The 13,138-nt window shown below is 32.8% G+C and overlaps 1 pseudogene; it reads right to left on the bottom strand.

Annotated features, from left to right (window-relative positions):
- Nucleotides 1–12,808, bottom strand: part of LOC114080218 (UDP-glucuronosyltransferase 2B31-like) — a 61,875-nt pseudogene extending 49,067 nt beyond the window's left edge.
- Between the last annotated feature and the right edge of the window lie 330 nt (nucleotides 12,809–13,138).

Raw genomic sequence — 13,138 nt, forward strand, 5'->3', positions numbered from 1 at the left:
TCCATAAAAGGAGTTGTTTATCACAGGCCACAGTGGAAGCCGGCGCCATCTTCTAATGGCGGCCACGGTCTATAGGAACGGCTCACCACAGGGTGAAAGAAGGATTTCACTAAAATTCAACACTGGACAGAGTGTCTCAGAGACTCAGAAGCTCGGGTTCATTAAACAAAGAAGACTACATTGAAACCAAACTGTTTGTGGAAGCAGCTACAGCAGTAGTAATGGTGCTGTCTACCACAGAGAAATGAAAAACGCAGGGAGAAACAAAGTGGACATATTTGGTATACAAAAAACCTGAGATCAGAGAAGCAACATTAACTTAAGCTGATCCAGAGACTCCAGTGTGCACTGGTGATTGAAAAGTGCTGTTTATTCACTGCCTGAGGAGAGATGAGGTAGATTCATCTTGAGGTGGCCTTGTTCCAGTCTCTGTTACCAGAACTGGGAGATCTGAGTAAACACTACTGTACTGCCTACTGTGTGGCCTAGAGTGTACCTAGCTAAATGGGAGTGAAAGAGGCATAGATAAGATTTTACCCCAGGGGATTCAAGCCAGAAAAGCAAAGGGGGAGCACAGCTTGCTTTTTCTTTGAGCTGGTGGCTCTTGTGACCAGCTGAAGTGAGTGAGAATCTGAACAGGCACTTATGGAAACACTCAGGGACTCAGCCTAGGAAAGCTTTGCAGGTAGACAGCAGAATATGTGGAAGATCAGCTCCCCCGTGAAATGAGTAGAATTCTTAGGAGGCTTCTGAGATTCAGACTCCCTACAGAGGTAAGCAACTGCCAGGCTCTAGGTGTGTGTCCATCCAATTTCTTCAGAGTATATACCAAACAAAACCCCTTAGGTCTGATTAGACCTAAGTTTCCTCCATCAGAACTCATCTCATAGAACACTGCAGCAACCTCACCCCAGGAGTGCTTAGATCTGGTCTGTGCACACAAATCTCTAACTGACACTTCTTCCCACTCCAACCTACATCATACTGGTAAGAAGGGAAGCTGAGAATTATTTCAAACACCTTCAGTCTTAGGCCATTCCAAGTGGTAGCTCAGAGAGAAACACAAAAAGAGGAAGGTGATAACAAAATCCAACCTTTGCTCTTAGTCTCAGGACATAGCTAAAGAAGAAATGAATTGAAAAACTGTTGAGTATAGTCAGTAACCATCCATTCTGACAATTTTGGCTACCTCAGTGGAAATGATTCTTTCATTTATAATTAAGAATATTTTTACTTTTTCTTATTCTTTCTGTGTGTTTGTGTATTCTAGCATTATTTCTTTTTTTTAGCCTTAGCATTTTTTAAATGTAGTTATTTTTCCTAATGTTGTCTTTTGAGGGTTAGGGTTTTTTTGTCTGTATATATTTGTTTTGTTTTGTATTGTTTTTATTTGTTTCTTTCTTTATCTCTCTTTTATACTCCTGATTATAGTGAAAATCTATTCTCTTTTTCTCTCTCCATTTATTTGTTTCTCCTATTGTGTCCTCCATCCTTATAACTATCACCTGCTATCTCTTCTGCATTCTCTCTCTTCACTTTTTAAAATTTTAATCTTTTTTTGACTATCTTCCTATATCACATTATTTCCTCTTACTGAATGTGATTTTGCCATCTTTAAACTAATTGGTTTATAAAACTCTTGATCCCACCATTAATGTTGTTGCAATTATTACTTCTGTGGATGACATAGTTGACAGCTGTTTCTTGTTTAAATGTTAGGTTTAGTTTATATTCATGCAGTGCTTTGTTGTTGGCAATTGCTGATCTAATTTTCTGGGTTTTTTTGGTAGCAATTAACATTTTAGAAGTCATTGTAGAATCCAGGTATTTATTTTAATGCTGTATATTACTGTATCAGTTATGATTTATTTCCCCCTTTTCTGTGAGTAGCTGGAAATCTATAATAACTCTACATGTTCACAGGGTAGAAAAGTCCACTGCTGGAATAAGTTCAACCAAAATATATTTCATCTTGCTCAACATGAAAACTAGTGGCATTCAATCACTAACTATACTTTAATACATAGAACAGAAGAGATAAAAACTCAAACTAATGAAAAGGCCTCAAATAGAAACAGTTGGGGGTGGGTTCATGGCTTCCCCCTATGGAAATCCACTGCCACAGGAAAAATAGGAGAATTAATTCAAAGGCTGTGAATACCATACTTATAAGGAGTCTTAATCCAGATCAAGCTAGGACACTTTGGAAAGTAAATACTATGCCTTAAAAAAAGTGGAAGAGGGCTGGAATTGTGACTTGGTGGTAGAGTGCTTGCCTCATACACGTGAGGAACTGGGCTTGATTTCCAGTGCCACATAAAAAAACAAAAACAAAAACAAAACCTAAAATAAATGAAATAAAGGTATTGTGTCCATCTATAACTTTAAAAAAAAACAAACAAACAAAAAAAAAAACATGGATTAGAAATCCCTCCTAACAGATGCATAAAACCCAACACAAGACTAATTATGTAGATATCCAGATACAGAGGGACATATACAGAAAAAGAACCCCTTATACACAGGACCAAAAAAGAATCTTTCTACAGCACATTATAATTAAAATGCCTAACAGAAAAAACAAGTATAGAATTTTAAAAGCCTTAAGAGAAAATTGTCAGATCACATTTAGAGGCAAGCCAATAAGAAGCACTTCTCATTTCTCAGCACACACTCTAAAAGCTAGGAGATAACTTAGAAAAATAAGTTCCAAGTCCTGAAAGAAATTAACTGTAAAGCAAGATTGCTATATCGAGAAAAGCTCTCTTTCAAAATGAAAGAATCCATATAGAACAAATAAAAAACAAACTCTGAAGTTTACAAATGAACAAATCTTATTGGAAGAGTAGCTAAGCAAATGAAAAATAGGACCAAATTAAACATAAATGAATCAAAATTTCAGGAATTAATAAATGTCTCTTTGTAATGACATTGAATGTAAATCATCTCAATTCTTCATTTAAAACATATAGTCTGGAAGAATGGATTATAAAACAAGACCCAATAATATGTTGATCATAAAAGACACACCTTTCAGGTAAAGATAGTCATAGGCTAAAAGCAAAAAGATAAAAATTGATACATAATGCAAATGGAATCAGAAAATAATCGGGATTATCTACTCTTATATCTGACAAACAGACTTCAAACCAAAATTAATCAGAAGAGACAAAGCTGGTCACTTCATACTGGTAAAATTAATAATCCAACAAGAAGATATAACAATTATAAATATTTAAGTCATAAACATGGATCCAACTAATTACATAAGAGACACTAGTCAAACTGAAGCCTCAGATAGATGTGAGTAAAATAATACTTGGTAACTTGGTAATTTCAACACAATCTCTTATCTTCTGATAGGTCATCCAGACATAGAACCAGTAAGAATTCTTTGGACTTGAAAAATATTATAAGTCAAATGAACTTATAGATATCTATAGAATGTTTCATTCAACAGCATCTGAATACACTTTCTTCTCAGCATCTCAAGAAAACCTTCTCCAAAACAGACAATATTTAAGGCCACAAAGCAACTCTCATCAAATACAAAACAATTGGTATTAATCATTATATTCTACCAGATCATAATTGGATGAAATTAGAAATCAACATGACAGAACCATACAAAAACTATATGAACATATGGAGATTGGACAATCTCTATTGTATAAAAATGGATTATAGAATAAATTAAGGGAGAAATTTAAAAATTCTTAGACTCAAGTGAGAATAGTAATACAACATATCAGAACCTCTGGGGCAGAATGAAGGAGTTTCTAAGAGAAAAGTTTATAGCTATGAGTGCCTGTATAATAAAATCATAAAGATCCCACATAAAAAAACCTAATTTCTCATTTCAAGGCCCTTCATAAAGAAGAACAAAGCAATTCCAAAACCAGTAAAATAGCAACAAGGAAAGATAAATAAATAAGAAACAGAAATACAGGAAAGAAAGAAGTCAACTTATTAGTTTGTAGATGATATGATCCTATACATAGAAGAGCCAAGGCACTCCACCAAAAGACTGATAGTGCTAATAAAAAAATTTGACAAAGTACCTGGTTACAAAATCAACATACAAAAATCAATTGCTTTCTCATATACCAACAATGAATCTGCAGAGAAAAAAATCAAGAGAATTATTTCATTCACAATAGCCTCAAAACAAACAAATAATAACAACAACATAAATCTAGGAATAAATCTAACAAAAAGTTAAAAGACCTCTAAAATTGAAGATTGAAATTAGAGAAGACAGAAAATAAGATGGAAAGACCCCTCATGTTCATGGATAGATAGAATTAGTATTGTTAAAATCACCAATGATCCAAAGCATTATACAGATTCAATATAATCCTCATGAAAATATCAATGGCTTTCTTCACAGAACTAGAAAAGATAATCCTAATATTCATCTTGAAGAATAAAACACCCATAATAATCAAATCAATTCTAAACCCAAAAAGCAATGCTGGAGGCATCACAATATCTGATATTAAATTATACTACAGAGCTATAGTAACAAAAACTATGTGGTACTGACATGAATAAGACATATTGAACAGTAATATAGAATAGAAAACCACACACATGATGTTGGAGAAAAGATTGTCTTTTAATTAAATGATGCTGGGAAAATTGCAGAAAAGTGAAACTATAACCTTATCTCTTACCCTGCACAAAAATCAACTCAAAATGGATCAAAAAACTAGAAATTAGAAACAATACTATACAACATCTAGGAGAAACTGTAGGGTCAAAACTTCAGCATATAGGCACAGGCAATGACTTTCTCAAATAGAACCCCTAAAAGGTCAGGAAATAATTCCAAGAGTAGATAAATTGGAAGGCATCAAATTAAAAAGCTTCTGAACTGCAAAGGAAATAATTAGAATTGTGAAGAGATAACTTATGAAATGGAAGAAAATCTTTGCAAAACACCTTTTGCCAAATGATTAATATTTAGAATATATAAATTCCAAAAACTTTACACCAAAAAAATCAAACAACCCAAATAATCAAAGAGAAAATGAACTAAAAAGATGCTTCTCAGAAGAATAAATATAAAGAGCCAACAAAAATATAGAAACAAAATGTATTCAATATCATTAGAAACAAGGGAAATGAAAACTACACTGGGATTTTATCTTTCACCCATCAGAATAGTAGTCATCTAGAATAAAAAGAATAATAAAAACTGGAGAGGATATGGAGAAAAAAGTTTTAACACTATTTGAGGAATTGTAAATGAGTACAACCACTATGGAAATCAGTATAGGTATTTTTCAAAAGAATAAGCATGTAAATATCATATCACCCAGGTATACCATTTTCAGTATTTATCCTAAAGAATTAAAGTGATACATGCATATATAACAGTGATACATGCATACCCATTTTATAGCAGTACAACTTATAATACACAAACTATGGAACCAGCCTAGGTGTCTGCCAATGGACGATTGAATAAAGAAAATGTGGTATATATACACAATGGAGTTTTATTCAGTCAAAATAATAAATAAAGTTATGTCATTTTACAAAAATGAATGGAATTAGAGTCTATTACATTAAATAAGTCAAACTCAGAAAGTCATGGGTTGTATATTTTCTGTCATATTTGCAAGCTAGAGAGGAAAAGTGAAAAAATAATGGTGGATCTCATGGAAATCAAAGGGAAATCAATGGAGAAAAGGACAAATGGGAGGACGGTGGGAAGGGAAGGAAAATTTCTGGGAAGTTTTATTGGCCAGATTGTACTGTTATATTGTGTACATGTATGAATATGTAACATCAAATCTCATCATTATGTACAACTTAAATGAACCAATAAAAATGTAGGAAAAGCAAAGAAATTATTGGTATGTAAACTAAGAGAAAAGCATGTATTATTAGAATTTGTGAGTTATGGATATTTTTAAATTGACCCAGTCACTCACTTTCTTTGGAAAGAGATGTGTATTATGACATGGAAGGCTCCATTAGGCTTACTTGTGGAAATATGTGTGTGTGTGTGTGTGTGTGTGTGTGTGTGTGTGTGTTTGTGTGTGTAAGAAATTACATAAAGCCATTAAATAAATGATGTTAGATGAAAAGATGATATTCAAAATTATTGTATGTAAATACTTAATTCATAATTTTATTTATTACTAATGTTAATTTTTTATTAAACACTATAGCTAGTACTTGGTTATAATTCTTATTGTTATAGTACTTCACTTGATTTTATTCCAGGCAGGTTATATGAATGATTTTTTATTTTGGAATTATTAGTACTTATTTCGGTCCTTGTGAGCCCAAAAGGAAAGTTACCTGTGCATAGGATTTTTGTACATTTTTATGTTTCCTATCTCTATAGTATTTGATTCCTTACTTTACAATTTGTGAGAGTGTCCCAAGTTTTCATCTAAAATAGCTCATAAAAACTGGAGATTAAAAATAACTGGCATTCAGAAGATTAATATTATGGTTTGGACTTTCTTTTACATAATTCTAAGGATCCTAACAATCCTTTACATGTCCAGAACTATACTGATCCATAATCAGCATTTTCACTTCATTGGAATGATACATATATTTAAGTAATCATATCTTTGGGTTATTTATATATCTCATATTTTCCCTGAAATTTTTTAATGATATTGAAGTTCTACGAGAATGAATTGTGTATCAGTGGCTGTGAAGAATCCTTATTTTCACCTCATTATGAACCATGAGCTCTTGCACCACAGTGGGTCTTCCTCTAGACCTTTTATAGAACAGGTCAACTTGTTGAGTAGCTCATTCACATATAGTGGACATTGCAGTACTCCTAGGAACTTGTGACACATCCAGTTATTTTGTGATTCCAGTAACCCAGAGCAACGTGTACAGTAATATATTCAATATATTTTCTCCCTGCTCAAAATGTTCTTCATCTTTTGTTGTACAAAGATTTTTTCACTACTACTGTTTTATAAATATATGCTTTTTAAAAACTAAATAATCCCTGACATAGACAGGTCACAGTCTTTCTGCAACATTATTTTTAAAGAAAAAACAAATTAATCATACCAAAATTTGGAAGAGCATGAAAAAATATATAATGTTTAAGAAGATTGCCAAAATGATCTTTGGTTCATTTAGAGATACTGTTGGTTCAAAATTTGAATTGTTTCATTGTGGTCTTTTTTTCTGTTCATATAAGTACATGAGTAGATACATGCACATATATAATGTAAATGGAAGATTAAAATTCTTTTTATATCTTTTCTTCTCACAAAATGATATTAATATAGTCAGTATTTTGCCTTTTAGTCTCAAACTAAACTTGTGCTATGACTTAATGTAGTGAAGCATTATATTGTAAAGTATTTGTACTGGGTAAGGTGGTATACGCCTGTAATCCCAGCAGGTCAGGAGGAGTACAAAAAGAGAGATAAAAATAAATATAATAAGTAAATAAAGTGATTGTGATGGTGTGGTATGTATCAGAATAAGTTTTAAAATCATTACTTAATGTATGACATCACTTAATGTGTTAATTAATTAATGTAAGACATTTTTTCCAATATGTATTCTATAAGTAACTGCCATGAACACAGATTACATTCATTTGATTTTTTGTTTGTATAATTACAATTGGTATACTGTGAAACCCAAGGCTATTTGCATTGTTAAGAGTATTGGTACATTTGGCTCTTTGTCATTTTGACAAATTTCTGTATTTAAACAATATAGAAATTGTCTAAGAATCTAATTATTAATGGAAAAGCAAGTAATTTGGAGGAGCACTACTTTATATAATAAAGATCAAGAAGACAGTGTTTCTAATATTGGCCTGTATTCTAATCTTGTTTATTCTATTAAATAACACCTGCTTCTATTATTCCTTATCATGATCAGACTGCTATCTACCTTCTCATTGTCCTCCTCCTCTCTCTGTTGTCTTTCCCCTTTTATTGACAAGGTCTCTTTCTTCTCCTGTGAATGGGGAAATGTCTCAAGATCAGAGGTTAATGGCTTAAAACTTACAATAACTCTGTCTCAGTTTTTAGTCATAACTTTCACTAACTTTTTTGTTTTCTGTTTGTATTGTATGGAACTTATCACAAATAACAAAATAATTCTATTAGATTAACATTAATCAGGGACAAGAGGTGCGAGGGAATGGGAGAGAGAAGGGAAATTGCATAGAAACAGAAGGAGACCCTCACTGTTATACAAAATTACATATAAGAGGATGTGAGGGGAAAGGAAAAAAAAAAAAACAACAAGGGAGAGAAATGAATTACAGTAGAAGGGGTAAAGAGAGAAGATGGGGAGGGAGGGGAGGGGGGATAGTAGAGGATAGGAAAGGTAGCAGAATACAACAGTCACTAGTATGGCAATATGTAAAAACGCAGATGTGTAACCAATGTGATTCTGCAAACTGTATATGGGGTAAAACTGGGAGTACATAACCCACTTGAATCAAATGTATGTATGAAATATGATATGTCAAGAGCTTTGTAATGTTTTGAACAACCAATAATTTTTTTAAAAAATGAGGCTTGAGTAAGATCTCAATGTGTTGGTGCCTTTAACAGGTAGGGAAAAAGCCACTCTTTAGGGATCATATAGCAATATGGCAAGTAATGTTTTCTTCTAAGCATGGTATTTATTTAAAATGTTTTAGACTCTTCTGTTTTCTCCTATGAAATATTATCCTATTTGCTAACAGAATTATTTTGTAATTATAAACTAAAGGGTTGTGATCAGAAATAATTGAAAAGAAAACTTAGATCATCATTATGTGTGCAGTATATATTTCCTATGTTCATTCTGTCCGGAAGCTGTGATGTTGAGACCTGAGTTTTCCAAGGGAGTTTTCCTGAGGTGTCCTCTAAGATTGGCATATGGCAGAAAGCTCTCTCAAGCTAAACATCCCTAGCATGGTCTAGCATGTAGTAGTCTGAGTTCTCAGGTGAGGTTGTTCAAATGCTGGAGTGAAGACAAGTAAAGGCCACACATTTATATCATGGAGAAAAGCAATTCCTTTAAAGCTAAAAGGTTGTGAAGAGCTTGAACACTTAAAATATAATTTTAGCAATTCCACTTACTCATTTGATTGCCAAAACTCATGCATTTACCTTTAAGAAAATTGATGAAATATCTGTTCTCTAGGTCTTTGGTTGAAAATACAGTGTTGATTTTTCAGAAATTTAGTTTCTGTTATATATGAAATTGTATCCACTGTGCCTGGAACACATTACCTAATTAATATTATTGGTAATAGAGCTATCATACCAGACCTGGGCTGTTGACATTTACAAGAGAAAATCTATGGTAGTTTGTTTCAGCCATATTGTGAGTTTCTATCTCTCAATTTGAATATAATCCAAATTCATGTACACAGCAGTGTTTAGGGTATGCGGAAATGAATTAAATGTAAAAATATCCAAATATTACTATTTCCAAGTATTAATCCTACCTTTTTGGTGTAGTTAGGGTCTTTAAAAGTAGATAACAAAGTTCAGTTTTTCAGATGGAAAAATAGTTTTATAGAAACAAAAAAGGAATAAATACAATAGCGAATATTGCTATGGATCCTATGTTTGTACCAAGGACATTGTGTATCAGTATTGTCTACATTTTCCAGGTAACGCAAATGAAATTTGACTCTTAATAGATAAATAAGCATAGTCACATGTAAGAACAACCTCATCCATGTTTACACCATTTGTTATCTGCAGTCTTGCAACAAATTCCTGAGTGGTTCCTCTGCATTGTCTTTCCCTCTAAAATCCAACTTGGTGACTACATTTTGAGATTTTTCAAAACAGAAACTTTATCCACATTTCTCTTATGCTTAACTCCTTTCATTGGCTACCCAATGTTCTTCACAGATATTTTAAACTCCTACTAATTATCTGGCTTTCACTTACCTCTCTAGCATCATCTGCTCTTTGCTGAGCCTTCTCCTGCTGAACTACTCTTGAAGTTCTTGAGAGTTTCCCTTACTCTTGTATGTGCTTTTCCTTTTGTGTCTCCCTCTCTCCCTCAACCTCTTTTCCTATCCTGTGGATTCTTTAGAATTCACCTTAGTTATCAAGAATTTTAGAATTTATTTTATGATCTTAGCTGGAGATTTCATTAGTATTGTATAATTTCCTTATGATAACACACACAAATTTATTACTTGTTACAGTCTCTGTACCCAGCTTGAATGTAAGGTCTCGATGATGCAGAAACTGTGCCAATTTTATATCTCTCTATATCCAGCACTTATCTCTGGTATATGACAGTTACTTAATAAATATTCTTTCTATTTATTAGAATAATTGGTTGATTATTTATTATGTATTACATAATGAAGGCCTTAATTTTCCTGACTATTCTCAAAGGATACCCAATATCCTACTTTCTTCTGTGACAATATGAGATGCTGTTACATGTGATGACATAGAATTGCCTGAGTCTATACTTGACAGAACTCTTTATCTTGTTTTTCACATCTCTGAGTTAAACACTCTGAGTTAAGAATGCAGAGTCATTTCTACCAAAAAATGTTAATCAAATAGAACAAAACAAACAAGAGAAGATTTACCTTAGGGAGGGGTTTGGCAGGTTTACAGTGGAGTCCTCCGACAAAGTCAAAATTTGGTAAGAGTGGACGAGGAAATTCTAAATCCCAATAGGTTCGAATGAGCCAAAAATCTGCTTTTCCCATTGTCTCATATATTGTAGTGGGTCTCCCTGAATGGAGAAAAGAGAAGAAAAGAAAATGAGAGACATGTATCTTGAATGCTTGATATATTTGCCTTAAAATGAGTTGTATTTTTGTAGGCAAGATGTTCAAATGCACTTGTGTTTGTGTGTGTTCCTGTGTTTGCATACTACAATTGATATGTTTTTTAGGGTACATTTTTGCATACTATATTTGATACATTTTACATACGTTAATATGTACATAAACTTGTTGTGTGAGTACTTTCTAGTGTTCCATTTGTATATTTACAATCACAAATAATTAAATTATTAACCTAAGCCTCCATAGAAGTAAACATGCATTTTATATTATTTTCTCTCTAAAACTACAAAAGTAACCTAAATTTTTAGAATTTTTGTGAGAGCCATAAACAATCAGTGCTCCCATAACTGTAGAGATATCTTTTTCTAGGAGTAGTCAGTCTAATTCTTACAATTGAGCAAACCATTCCCTTGATCCTTGATTCTTCAAGTGATCTGTAATGATTTGGTGAGTATTCCTGAATTCCTAGTGACCCCTACTGCATTTGCCTCATATTAAGAGATTAATAGTATTAAGTTGGTTAATATATATATATATATATATATATATATATATATATATATATATATTTAAGTAAAAGCCAGAAAGTTTACACAAATATTAAAATAGAGATTGGTTCTCATGCTTAATTTAGTTCATATTGTCTTAAATGGTAAATGCAGTTTAAAAAATATAGACTAATAAGGTGTAGTTTTACTCTACACCAAGGTTTTAGGCCTTAACACATGATTAGTTTGTTTTTATCAAAGGAATATGAAATATAAGGTATCACAATTCATAACTTTCTGTGCTGGAGATAGAGACACTGTTAACTGTGAAAGAATCTTCACAGCAATGCAAATAAATATATATTTTTTTTAATTTCTAACTGAGGAAACAAAGCTATTCAAAGTAAACAATTTCCTCCATGGTACATATATGTGGTTGTGCTAGTAATACATGTGTATGTTATTAATGTACATGACTATCATCATTAAAACATTTAGCGAGATTAATAATGACTGTCCTTAAAGAGGAAAAGAATAGTAAAATGCATATGTAATTGCTCAGAGAAATCTTCCATGATTCAATTTGCAGGTTATTATTTCCTGAAGCATTTTGAATAAGTAATTGCCACTGGTTTCTAACTGGCCCTATAATATAAGGGCCCTTTTTTTATTTATTGGTGAGACTACTTGTTCATCTTATATTTTCATTTCATCCTTTTACTTACAGAAAAGAAAATTCTTCTTATTTTATATCCATGCAAGCTCAGCTTCAAAGTCACAGGAAATTTAGGGTTTCAAAATACTAATTAAAGAACCAGCTTACCTAGAACTTCACTGTAAAACTGATTCCATTTCTTCACATCAAGTGATTGAAACCAAAAATCAAAATAAAGCATATACATTGTGTTTTTAATCCGATCTATGAATGTCATTTGAGCACTTAATTCAGACATAATAATGGGCACATAGGAAGGAGGGAATGTAAGTCCACCACTGTATTTTTCATATGTATAGCCAGGAGTAAAGCAGAGAGTGTATACAAATGGTACTTTAAGTAGCTCAGCCAGCAGCTCACCACAGGGACCAATTGCATCTGCAAGAACGACATCAAATTTTGATTCATGTAGTTTCATCATAATTTTCTTGTTTAAAATTACATTTCTGCAGAGTTGTTCAATTGTATCAGAATATTCCTTGGAAACTTTTTGCAAAAATGAAAAATATTCCCAAAAGTCATCTTTTGGAATATCATAAATTAATTCATGGATCCATTTGGAGAAACGTTCTTCCAAATGTTGTTCACTTGAAGGTGCAGGGTAAACCTCAAAATTAATAGCAGATGTTGTGTTGGGATTAATAAGAATGGAAGCTGTTGATGTCAGAACAGTCACCTCATGACTTTTCTGGATAAGTTCATCCAGGATTGTCTTTATGTTGATCCAATGGCTGTATTCTGTGGGCCACACAGCAGTTTTCCACAGCTTCCAGAGCTAAAGTAACACATCAGTTGTATCAGCAGAAGAACCGAGTTCCTTTTCACAGACATATTGGTGCAATGTAATGCTTCTTTTATATTAGAAGCTCTTCTTTTGTTTAATTTCCCATGCTTATATGTCTCAGGATAAATCAATCCAAAGTTAAAATATAACTCCTGCACTTCAAAGTACATTTGTACAGGCTGATCATGTGGATGATAGGAGAACAAACACAAGGTAGAGTACCTCAAGGTTATAAAAGTTTGTATGCCCTAGAGGGTTCATCTGTCCTGTGGTGCCTCTCTCTCTTTCTCTCTCTCCCTCTTTTCTTCCAGATGCTGACATAAGCTGAGTGGCTTTTCTTTGCTGAGCTCTTCTCTCATGATGTGCTACTTCATCTT

The sequence above is a fragment of the Marmota flaviventris genome, chromosome 7 (genome assembly GCF_047511675.1).
Source record: "Marmota flaviventris isolate mMarFla1 chromosome 7, mMarFla1.hap1, whole genome shotgun sequence".
NCBI lineage: Eukaryota > Metazoa > Chordata > Mammalia > Rodentia > Sciuridae > Marmota > Marmota flaviventris.